An 11,432-nucleotide genomic window follows, 5' to 3' on the forward strand; every position below is an offset into this window, starting at 1 on the left:
ATATGATGTAACTCTTTTTGCGGTGTGTTTGTTGGGATCCGATGAACTTTGAGTTTATGATCAGATCTATCTTTTTATCCATGAAAGATATTTGAGTCTTCTTTGATCTCTTATATGCATGATTGCTTATAGAGTTGTATTTCTTCTCTGATATTTGGGTTTTGTTTGGCCAACATGATCTATTTATCTTGCAATGGGAAGAGGTGCTTTGTGATGGGTTCGATCTTACGGTGCTTGATCCCGGTGACAGAAGGGGAACAGGCACGTATGTATCATTGCTATTAATGATAACAAGATGGGGTCTATTTCTACATAAATAGATCTTGTCTACATCATGTCATCGTTCTGATTGCATTACTTTATTTCTCCATGAACTTAATACACTAGATGCATGGTGGATAGCGGTCGATGTGTGGAGTAATAGTAGTAGATGCAGACAGGAGTCGGTCTACTAATCCTGGACGTGATGCCTATATAATGATCATTGCCTGGATATCGTCATGATTATTTGAAGTTCTATCAATTGGCCAATAGTAATTTGTTTACCCGCTGTTTGTTATATTTCTCGAGAGAAGCCACTAGTGAAACCTACGACCCTCGGGTCTCTTTATTATATTTGCCTTCGCGGTCTATTTTCACTTGCTTTTATTTTTCAGATCTATGTTTCCAAAAACCCAAAATACCTTGCTGCACTTTAATTTATTTGGCGATCTATCTATCAATTATTACAACTTCCTCACGTCCATTTACCAATTTTTAGCGCCGTTACCCGAAAGGGATTGACAACCCTTTAATACGTCGGTTGCGAGTCTTTGTTATTTGTGTGCAGGTGCCATTCATGTAGTGTTGTGTGGTTCTCCTACTGGTTCGACAACCTTAATCTCATCACTTAGGGAAATACCTACCGTTGTTGTGCTGCATCATCCCTTCCTCTTTGGGGAAATACGGACGTAGTTCTAGCAAGCATCAAAAGGAATTTCTAGCACCGTTGTCGGGGAGACATCATCAACATCTACCAGGTTCCTAATCACAAATCTCATCTCCTCGCAATTTACATTATTTTCCATTTGCCTCTCGTTTTCCTCTCCCCACTTCACAAAATTTGTTGTTTTAGTCACCCTCTTTTTCGTTCGCCGTTTTTCTTGACGGATATGTTTCTCAGTGCAATCTTGTTGCGTAGTCACAATGACTCAAGAGAACACCAAATTGTGTGATTTCTCCAATACCAACAATAATGATTTTATTGGCACTCAGATTGCTCCTCTCGCCACTAGTGCGGAGTCTTGTGATATTACGGCTTTGTTGAATCATGTTATGAAAGAACAATTTTCTGGTACTCCTAATGACGATGCCGTATCCCATCTTAACACATTCGTGGAATTATGAGATATGCAAAAGAAAAAGATGTGGACAATGATGTTGTGAAGATGAAATTATTTCCGTTTACTTTGCGGGATCGTGCAAAAATTTGGTTTTGTTCTTTGCCTCGCAATAGTATTGATTCATGGGATAAGTGCAGGGATGCTTTATTACTAAGTATTTTCCGCCCACAAGAATTATTTTCCTTAGAATCCAGGTCATGAATTTCAAGCAACTTGAACATGAGCATGTTGCACAATCTTGGGAAAGGATGAAAATGATGCTAAGGAATTGTCCAACTAATGGGTTAAATCTTTGGATGATCATACAAATTTTTTACACAGGGTTGAATTTGTTTCTCGGAATCTTTTAGATTCCTCCATGGGTGGTACTTTTATGGAAATTACTTTGGGTGAAGCCACCAAATTGCTTGATAATATTATGGCGAATTATTCACAATGGCATACTAAAAGAGCTCCTACTTGTAAAAAAGTTCATTTAGTTGGAGAAATTTCTTCTTTAAGTGAAAAAGTTGATGCTCCTATAAATTGGTTTCTAATAAAAGTGCTCCTATTGATTTTAATGATGTGCCTTTGTCTACTTTGATTGAGCAAAATAGTGATGCCATAGATGTGAATTTTATCTCGCGAAACAATTTTAATAACAATGCTTATAGAGGTAATTTTAATCCTAGGCCTTTTCCTAGTAATTCCTCTAATAATTATGGTAATCCCTATGGAAATCCTTCTTATAATAATAATAGGAACACCTCTGATCTTGAAAATAGTATTAAAGAATTTATCAACACTCAAAAAGTTTTCAATGCTACAATGGAAGAAAAGTTGAATAAGATTGATGATTTGTCTAGAAGTGTTGATAGAATTTCTCATGATGTGGAAAATCTCAAGATGAAAATGTTTGTGCCTAAGGTTAACAAATAAATTGAATCTCTTTATGTTTCTATGGATGAAAGTAAGAAAAGAACTGCTATGCTTAGAGCTAAAACATAATTTTTAGAAAAAGCATTTTCTAGTGATTGCTTTCATAAAAATGATGAAGATCTTAAAATGATTGGTGTTTCTTCTATCGATTCCTTGTTTAGTAAAATTAAGATTGATGGAAAAGGGACTGGAGAAGAGTCAACTTTAGCTATAAGGCGTCCTGATAATTCGGAGGGTGAAAATCCTGTTGACAAAATTGATAAAAGTGGGTTTGAAGAGGTCAAAACTTTAACTAGTGATGTGCCCACTCTTTTGGATAACAAGGACTTTAATTATGATAGTTGCTCTTTGATTGATTTTATTTATTTGTTTCAATCCATGATAAATTCACCCAATGCCTATGAACAAAAGAAAGCTTTTACTAAACATATTGTTGATGCTATGATGAAATCTTTGGAAGAAAAATTGGAATTAGAAGTTTCAATTCCTAGAAAAATACATGATGAGTGGGAACGTACTATCGTCAAGATTAAAAATTATGAGTGTTTTTCTTTATGTGAATTGGGTGCTAGTGTTTCTACAATTCCGAAATCTTTATGTGATGTGCTTGGTCTTACCGATATTGAAGAATGTTCTTTGAATTTGCTCTTGGCGGATTTCACTATTAAAAAGCCTATGGAGAAAATTAATGATGTTATTATTATTGCAAATAGGAATTATGTGCCCATAGATTTTATTGTTCTTGATATTGATTGCAATCCGTTTTGTCCAATTATTCTTGGTAGACTGTTTTACGTACTATTGGTACCGTGATTGATATGAAAGAAGGCAATATTAAATTTCAATTACCACTAAGGACGGGTATGGAACACTTCCGTAGAACAAGAATTAGGCCACCATATGAATCAATCATGAGGGCATCTTATGGATCTAGAAACAAAGATGACAACACGTAGATCCTTGCTTTATGCCTAGCTAGGGGCGTAAAACGATAGTGCTTGTTGGGAGGCAACCCAATGAATAAAATTTATTTTTGCCTTTTGCTTTCTGTTATTGAGTGTTTGCACAATTATGCTACTGTTATGATTGTGTTTTTTGTGTTTTAGTTAGTGTTTCTGCCAAGTAAAGCCTTTAAGATCATGTTGGGTAATAGTTGATTTGATCTTGCTGAAAAACAGAAACTTTTGCGCTCACAAAAGTAATTCTCCTTTTTAATAGGAGCATAATAAAATACCAATTAGTTTTGCAGAAAATTAATATAGAAATGGTTCACATGGTCCTAATTTTTCAGAATTTTTGGAGTTACAGAAGTATTTGAAATATCCAGATTACTACAGACTGTTCTCTTTTTGACAGATTCTGTTTTCTTTGCGTTGAGTGATTGTTTTGATGATTCTATGGTTTTCTTTGAAGAGTTTTTTCCATAGAAAAGTTGGAATATAGTAGATATAATGCAAGAATAAAATATGAATGGGTTTACAACAATACTTATATTAGTGATTTGTTTTCTTATACTAACGGATCTCATGAAGGTTTTGTTGAGTTTTGTGTGATTGAAGTTTTCATGTTTTGGTGATGTTATGATGGATGAAGGAATAAGGAGTAAGAAGAGCCTACGCTTGGGGATGCCCATGGCATCCCAAGCTATTATCCAAAGAGAAGCAAGAAACTAAGCTTGGGGATGCCCTAGTGGCATCCCCTCTTTCTTCTGATGACCATCGATATTTTACTCCTAACTATATTTTTATTTGTCACATACTATGAGTTTATGTCTTGAATTCTTGCTGGACACACCTATTTGAGAGAGCAGAATTTATGCCATGACTTGTTAGAATTGCTCTATATGCTTCACTTAAATCTTTATGAGCTATGGAATTCCTCTAGTACTTCACTTATATTTTTTGAGCACAATGTGCTTTGTTATTTTTGAAGAAATGCTCTCATGCTTCACTTAGATTTATCTGAGAGTTAGTAAATTTTTTAAGAAATTCTCTCTTGTTTCACTTAAATTATTTTGAGAGAAAGAAATAGTATGCTCATGATCTTCACTTATATTTGTTTGAGCTTATCAAAAGCAACACATGAATGTTAGTCCCAAAGTGATAGATATCCAAGGAGGATATAATAAAAAAATTCATGAAGATCATTGGATAAAATAAACTTGATTCCTTGTAATAGTTTTGAGATATGATGATGTGATATGTGAGTCATGTTGATGAGTAATTATGCTTTAGAAAGAATATTGGTGTTAAGGTTTGTGAGTCCCTACGCAAGCATGAAAGTCAATAGTTATGCAATGAAATTATATCCTACTTGTGGTGCATTATTCAGTGTCAATTATGCTTAATGCTTGCTTATGAGATTATTCGTTTCTTGGTTGGTTGCTTCTCAATCTTTTGCTAGCCTTCTTTTTGCACTAAGTGTGATCACTACTTGTGCATCCAAAATCCTTTAAACCAGTTTTGCCTCATGAGTCCACCATACCTACCTATATGCGGTGTTTTCTGCCGTTCTAAGAAAATTTTATGTGCCATCTCTAGCTTTCAAAATAAACTTATCTTTTGTGTGCTCGTACCGCTCATGAAACGGTAGGGGTGGCTAATATATTTCCATGCTAGATATGTTATTCTGACGATGAGTGTTTATTCACTTGTCATTGCATGAGAGTAAGGCAAAGATATTAGGGATGCCCACTCCTGAAATTAAAAATGAATTTATGTTATGTTGTCAAATAATAAATTCCTTGGGAAGTGTTGGTATGGATGGCACCTGTGGATACGGCTAGCCATGGAAAGTGAAAGTATGTTTGGAAAAGGAATAACCTTTAATTTCTGTTTGGGAACATCCTATGATATATCTAGCATGGAAAGTATTGGGAACTACTTGATCATTCTCATTGACAGGAAAAGAATGCCTCCCAGAATGTTTTTATCTCTATCTTTTTCGCTCTGAGCTCTGGCACCTCTACAAATCCCCATTTCCCTCTGCGAAGGGCCTTTCTTTTACTTTATGAAATTTTTATTTTTATTTGAGTATCCATCTTCTCTCATAAAGCACCAACTAAGGGGCACTATGATCGTACTTGAGTATTGAGTGTAGCTAATATGCGAGTGTGTTTCATGAATGGATCAATGATTGAGCATGATGGGCTAGGGATAACTTATTTTGGCATTGATATTTTGAAAGACATGGTTGCTTGTTGATATGCTTGAGTATTTAACTCTCATGTCAAAACTAGACTATTGCTTTGAACCATATAAAATTCCAAATGTCCATGCTATAAAGAAAAGAATATGAGATGAGCATGTTAGGCAACATTCCACATCAAAAATTCTGTTTTTATCATTTACCTACTCGTGGACGAGCAGGAATTAAGCTTGTGGATGCTGATATGTCTCCAATGTATCTATAAATTTTTATTGTTCAATGCTGTTATATTATCATTCTTGGATGTTTTACAATCATTGTATAGTCATTTTATATCATTTTTTAGTACTAACCTCTTGACATAGTGCCAAGTGCCAGTTGTTGTTTTCTGCTTGTTTTTTAAATCACAGGAAATCAATACCAAACGGAGTCCAAACGCAGCAAACCTTTTTGTGGATTTTTTAGACCAGAAGACATCCAATGGGCAGGAGAGCACCTGGGGGATGCTCCAAGGGGGGCACAACCCACCAGGGTGCGCTTGGAGGCCAGGTGGTTTGTGCCCACCTCGGTGGCCTCCCGAACCGCCTCTTTGCTCTATAAATACCCTAATATTCTACAAACCCTAGGGGATTCGACAAAAATCAATTCCAGCCGCCGCAAGTTCCAGAACCACTAGATCCAATCTAGACACCATCACAGAGGGGTTCATCATGTCCATCGGTGCCTCTCCGATGATGCGTGAGTAGTTCTTTGTAGACCTACGGGTCCGTAGTTAGTAGCTAGATGGCTTTCTCTCTCTCTTTTGATTCTCAATACAATGGTCTCTTGTTAATCCATATGATGTAACTCTTTTTGCGGTTTGTTGGGATCCGATGAACTTTGAGTTTATGATCTGATCTATCTTTTTATCCATGAAAGTTATTTGAGTCTTATTTGATCTCTTATATGCATGATTGCTCATGGCCTCGTATTTCTTCTCCGATATTTGGGTTTTGTTGGCCAACTAGATCTATTTATCTTGCAATGGGAAGAGGTGCTTTGTGATGGGTTTGATCTTACGGTGCTTGATCCCAGTGACAGAAGGGGAACCGACACATATGTATCAGTGCTATTAAGGATAACAAGATGGGGTCTATTTCTACATAAACAGATCTTGTCTACATCATGTCTTCATTCTTATTGCATTACTCTGTTTCTCCATAAACTTAATACACTAGATGCATGCTGAATAGTCGTCGATGTGTGGAGTAATAGTAGTAGATGCAGGCAGGAGTCGGTCTACTAATCTTGGACGTGATGCCTATATAATGATCATTGCGTGGATATTGTCATGATTATTTGAAGTTCTATCAATTTCCCAACAGTAATTCGTTTACACACTGTTTGCTATTTTTCTCGAGAGAAACCACTAGTGAAACCTACGGCCCCTGGGTCTCTTCTTTATTATATTTGCCTTCGCGATCTATTTTTATTTTCTTTCATTTTCAGATCTATATTTCCAAAAAACCCAAAATACCTAGCTTCACTTTATTTTATTTGGCGATCTATCTATCAATTTATTACAACTTTCTCACGTCCATTTGCCAATTTCGGTGTCGTTACCCGGAAAGGATGGACAACCCCTTTAATACGTCAGGTTGTGAGTATTTTTTATTTGTGTGCAGGTGTCGTTCACGTAGTGTCGCAATCACCTCAAGCAATGGCAGTCCGCTACTGATTGCGTCCAGTAGATTGCCAATCTAATAACATGATCATTTTTATTATTCATCTCATTAAGAAAGTCATTTAGTGATTTAGAAACAAGTTCTAGCCGAGATTGAACCATAGATGCATGTTTACATAAGCCTTTAATCTCATTAGCAATTCTAAACATCATATCACTCAAACGTTCAATCATAAAGGCATTACGTTTCAATTGATCACTAGTTTGCATATTGAAGTTTTCTTGCTTAATCATGAAATTATCAAATTCATCCAAACATTGGCTAGGAGATATATTATATGGAATATCACCTTCATCAAATTTACGGAGAGAATTTACCTTTACTACCGCGGCAGAGGCCACTTCACCGGTCAAACGCGACGACATTGCCGCACGCATGGCAGCAACAGCTAACCGTCGTAGGCGCTGCGAGACCCGGTCAGAACACACGAGGTGAGCTAGGGATGGATGGACCAGTCAGCATGGCCTGGCGATCTACCCCTCATCACCCCGTTCCGTGGTACCGCTTGGAAGTTGCAACAGAGACCGGGGTGCGACACGGAGATCATTGGCCGGATCAACGTGACGTGAGTCTTTTAAGCATTTCTATCTGCTGGTACTAGTAGTACTAGTGTTCTTGCTAATGCGCTGGGCCTACCGTCCAAGATGGTGCACTGCCGGTCGGGTACGAGATGGGCCGAAAAGGTTGGCTCGTGGTCGGCATGTTTCTGTGCCCTACCACATGCCTTCCTATGATACGAGTGGATTGCATGCGTGCGTTCCTGCTTTTGCATATACCCTCGCAAGTAACTTTCTCCCCCCCCTCTCTCTCTAATCTCCACCGTACAGTGGCTGGGATACGTCGTTTCTTCCTCATGGTTGTTGCAATCACCTCAAGCAGTGGCAGTCCGCTACTGATTGCGTCCAGTAGATTGCCAATCTAATAGCATGATCATCTTTATTATTCATCTCATTAAGAAAGTAATTTAGTGATTTAGAAACATGTTCTAGCCGAGTTTGAACCATAGATGCATGTTTACATAAGCCTTTAATGTCATTAGCAATTCTAAACATCATATCACTCAAACGTTCAATCATAAAGGCATTACGTTTCAATTGATCACTAGTTTGCATATTGAAGTTTTCTTGCTTAATCATGAAATTATCAAATTCATCCTATATTATATGGAATATCACCCTCATCAAATTTACGGAGAAAATTTACCTTTACTACCTACCTCGGGATATCAAGTTCGTGTATTTCTTCAATAGGTAGTAGATTCTTAACATCTTGAGATTTAATACCTTTTTCCTTCATTGATTTCTTTGCTTCATGGATAACTTCTGGACTTAGGAATAGAATACCACTCTTGGCTTAGATGGCGGTTCAGGAAGTGTCCAATAATCGATATTTCTCAATATATTATTTAATAACTTGGCATGTTCAACAGTTTGTTCCGTGAAAACACAACCAACACAACTATCTAGGTAGTCCCTAGAAGCATTGATTAGTCCATTATAAAAGACTAGCAAAAAGGCCCGTGCATTGCAACGGGGTATTAATATTTATATCACAAGATAAATTGTGTTAAATGCATCCAACGCATGTGCTTCACTATGGGGCAAATGGCAATTGACATGAATTATAATTGATCGGGTCAAGTAACTGGATTGCGGGAAAATTCAATTATGTTAAACCATGACAATTAAAATGAGTGCGTTGCGATGGAAAAAGAGGTGAGGAAGACCTCCAAGTGAAAAGACGAGGAATGTATTCATAGTCATAGAGCATATCTGATTCGTTTTTTGTAGTGTGGGTTCCTTATTCATTGTCATAGGCCTGAAACGATCTCTTCGTTAGTCACCAATGAATCAGCAACTTAATTAATTATATATGAGCTAAATATGATATTAGTTTCATATGAAGTAATACGTTGTGAATAAAGGAAGCATGTCCAAAAATTTAACAACGGGGCAATTTTCTTGTATTTCAGTTTATATGTGACAAGAAACAAATGAGATTTATGAAAAACTGGGAATAAGCTACTCCAAGACTACTTAGCTAAAAGATTTATTTTGGAGTTGTTCAACTGGGCAATCCATCAATCCATCGTATTCCTCTCATCTTATTGGAGTACTTGCCTTGATTGTGTTCCTGAATTAGCACAAGAGTAACAGATGCAGCATGCATTTGCCAATATGCATTCATGCCATAGTGTACTGCCATCGAAGTAAAGTTTGCTGGTAGATCTTGTGCTGAACGGGTTGAACAACCAAAAAGAAATTGAGATGAGAGTCCCGTGATCACATGACCCGACAGAAAAAATAGACTTTCAAGATGCACCTGAATCATTCGTGCAGCCAAGCTGCTGAGCCAAGACCCGTCTCCAGTCGCAATCCAGCATTGCCCAGGAGCCGCGGTCATATCCAGTCGCGAGCTGGCAATGTCTATGCGCCATGAATGATCCAATGGTGTTGGTATTTTGTCCTACAACAGTGGAATTCAGCGAGGTACTTATACCAAAATACCTTTTTTGCGGGACCTATACCAAGATCCGATGGGGCAGCATCTTCCAGTTCCATGTCTTTTTTGTTTCGTTCTCCTGTACATATTCCCTGCAGATTATTGTGGGTGCTCATCATGCCAATAATTTGTACTTGAGATGCATGCCGTCAGACTCTAAACTTTTTGATGGAAGTGGTAAATACTCTAATTTTGACAAAAGACGATGCCATTCGCGTCTGCTGCGTTTAAATAGCAATCTGAATTTAACCATATCTACTGCTTGATCTGCAACACACAGGCGTATGGCCTCTCAACACTAATTCCCCTAGCCTCTCAGCCACAGCCTCCACACTCGTCTCTAGGTCTCCTCATCCTTTGACCCCCGCCGTCGCCATCTCTGCCTCTGCCTTGCTGCCTTCACCGTTGCGGCGGAGCACGCAACGATCGAAGTGCTGGAAGCCTTCCTAGTGGTGGCCGTCAGAGTGTCAAGCCTGTGTCTCCATTGCTATCCTGCCGTGCCACCTGACCAGGAAAGACAGGTGCGCTCCCTCGTGGCTATGCCTGACGAGGTAGCAGATCATGCTTCTGTACATTAAGAAACAATACAAAATACAGAAAACAAATACAATCTGAAAGGTTTAAAGGGCAAAGAAGCATTAAGAAGACTAATTAATTAGGAAACCTGCAGACATATCACAGATCCGATGAGGCTAACTCAATTTTCCAAATTTCTTGCAACAGTGATTTGTGTTTGAAGCCGTTACGCAGGTGGTGGTGATCGAGACCACACAGGGGATTCATGTAGAAACACCTAAACCAATGATTGAAAATTGGTACCTCAGTTGGAGTTGAGTGGACGGCGTTCGACGAAGTAGTCGAGATTGGAACCTCGACTGGAACTCGAGCAGACGGTCTCGACTGGAACTCGAGCGGATGGTGTTCTGGTGAATTAGGCGAGATTGGAAGCTTCGGCTGCTAGTGTGGCACTTTCGAGCACCGTAACTTGTGATCGCTCGGGGTTTGGGGGGTCGAGCCTTTTTTATGGTAGCGAGGGGATCAGATGAAATCCGAGTCAGGTACCACCCCATGGCTGCATGCTCAGTCGGTTGTTGGTATCTACATACCTAGTTCAATCTCATTACCGGCAAGTCTCTTTACTTGTTCCGTAATACATCATCTAGTAACTAACTCATTAGTCACTTTACTTGCAAGGCTTCTTATGATGTGAATTACTGAGAGGGCCCAGAGATACCTCTCCGATACTCGGAGTGACAAATCCTAATATTGATATATTGTAGTCCAACAAACACCTTCGGAGATACCTGTAGAGCATCTTTACAATCACACAGTCACGTTGTGATGTTTGATAGCACATAAGGCATTCCTCCGGTATACGGGAGTTGTATAATCTCATAGTCGAAGGAATATGTATTTGACATGAAGAAAGCAATATCAATAAAATTGAATGATCACTATGCTATGCTAACGGATGGGTCTTGTCCATCACATCATTCTCCTAATGATGTGATCCCATTCACCAAATGGCAACACATGTCTATGGTTAGGAAACTTAACCATCTTTGATTAACGAGCTAGTCTAGTATAGGCTTACTAGGGACACGTTGTTTTATTCTATGTATCAACACATGTATCAAGTTTCCGGTTAATACAACTCTAGTATGAATAATAAACCTTTATCATGAATAAGGTAATATGAAATAACATCTTTATTATTCCCTCTAGGGCATATTTCCTCCAGTCTCCCACTTAAACTAGA

General features: G+C 38.2%; 1 long non-coding RNA gene across 3 annotated transcripts; it reads right to left on the reverse strand.

The window, feature by feature from the left end:
• Positions 1 to 9,103: 9,103 nt before the first annotated feature.
• On the reverse strand, positions 9,104 to 10,742 carry LOC123151275 (uncharacterized). Of its 3 annotated transcripts, XR_006475603.1 has the most exons (4): positions 10,493 to 10,742; positions 9,679 to 10,216; positions 9,494 to 9,587; positions 9,104 to 9,405 (listed from the first exon to the last, which is right to left on the reverse strand). It is a non-coding gene; the product is annotated as an uncharacterized lncRNA (long non-coding RNA). The 3 variants fall into 3 exon arrangements; XR_006475604.1 differs by having other exon boundaries at positions 9,679 to 10,742; XR_006475605.1 differs by having other exon boundaries at positions 9,494 to 9,597; positions 9,679 to 10,742.
• Positions 10,743 to 11,432: the final 690 nt, after the last annotated feature.

This window comes from Triticum aestivum, chromosome 7A, assembly GCF_018294505.1.
Source record: "Triticum aestivum cultivar Chinese Spring chromosome 7A, IWGSC CS RefSeq v2.1, whole genome shotgun sequence".
Classification (NCBI taxonomy): Eukaryota; Viridiplantae; Streptophyta; class Magnoliopsida; order Poales; family Poaceae; genus Triticum; species Triticum aestivum.